The following is a 1,545-nucleotide window of genomic DNA, read 5'->3' as shown; positions in this document are numbered from 1 at the left end:
TTTCTTTCTTTCTTTCTTTCTTTCTTTCTTTCTTTCTTTCTTTCTTTCTTTCTTTCTTTCTTTCTTTCTTTCTTTCTTTCAATTATCAAGCTGAGCCTGGAGTCAGGAAAACCTGAGTTCAAATCCAGCCTCAGACACTTACTAGCTGTGTGACCTGGGCAGATAGGATATCTAAAAGATCTTGGAGAACGATGGGAATCCAAATACATGCAAAAGAGAAAGATGGGTCCCTGAAATCAAGGAGCTTACCTTCCAGGTCCCAACCAAAATGCACTCTTTACTGTGTTAAAGTGCTTTACAAATAGTATATCTTTTGATATCATAGAGCCGCACTCTGGTATACTAAAAGAACGGGCAGACAGGATAGCTAAAAGATGTCAGAGAACAATGGGAATCCAAAGATAGTCCCTGGCCTCAAGGAGCCATTCTAAGTCTCAAGCAAAATCCACTCTTTGCTAGAAGCCTTCCCCAATCCCTCCTCATTCTAGTGCCTTTCCTCTGCTGCTTATTTCTTATTGATCCTATTTATAGCTTGCTCAGTATATATTTATTTGCATGTTATCTCCCCCTTGGCTTGTAAGTTCCAGGAGGTCTTTTGCCTTTTTTTTTTTTTTTGTATCCCCAGCATTTAGTACAGTGCCTGGCACATAGGAGGCATTTAATAAAATAAATGTTTAATAATTGACTGACTGATTGAAGATAATACACAAATGGGAGGCTGAAAAGGGTTGGAGGAAAGAGGGCAGAGTGTCTAAGTACAGAAAGTCAGAACCAGAACTGGGACAGAAGTGAAGGTTGGCCCAAGGAGGAACTCACCAGTGGGAGAAGAGGGATGCTCCAGGATGAAGAGGTTCCAGATGCTAATGAAAGTTTCAAGGTGAGGTATTGAAATCTGGAAAAATGGGAGAAGGGCTGTGGGAACGGAGAAGGGCAAATGTCCCAATTTTCAAAAATAGAAGAGAATGGAATCTTCCAACCATAGGTCAGTGAGTTTGCCTTTGATGCCTGGCAAACTGTGCAACATGTTTTGCAAGGAAGCATTGAGGAAAAAGAAGTAGCTATCACAAAGGACCCATGTGGGTCCTTTACCAAGCATAGATCATTTCAGATTTATTTTCCTTTCCCTTTTATTTTCCTTTTCCATTTCCCTTTCCTTTCTCTTTTCCATTTCCATTTTCCTTGCCTTTCCTTTCTCTTTTCCATTTGTCTTGCCTTCAGTTTTGATCAATGAAACCTGGAAGGATATTTTGGGGTTTATGGGCTACATTTCTTTCTTAAGGACCATGTCTTAAACCCAATTTACTCTGGCTCTCAATGATTGACCAACAATAGGTCCCAGCACAAGCCCCACTTAATGGTCATTGTTTGGGCCGTCATGGCTCAGAGTGAATGTAAGTAACAATTGTTTCTGTTTTGGCCCCAAACCCTGAGTGTCTTCTCCTCCCAGATGTTGGGTTTTTTTTTTTTTTTGACTAGGTAAAAATAGGGCATTCCTTGACTCACTTCTTACCTAGCCTTAATCACTGAATGGTTGTTGCCTCAGTC

This window comes from Vombatus ursinus, unplaced genomic scaffold (genome assembly GCF_900497805.2).
Source record: "Vombatus ursinus unplaced genomic scaffold, bare-nosed wombat genome assembly UNPS02010822.1, whole genome shotgun sequence".
NCBI lineage: Eukaryota > Metazoa > Chordata > Mammalia > Diprotodontia > Vombatidae > Vombatus > Vombatus ursinus.
The sequence above is the reverse complement of the archived record's forward strand: the minus strand, read 5'-3'. Positions refer to the sequence as shown.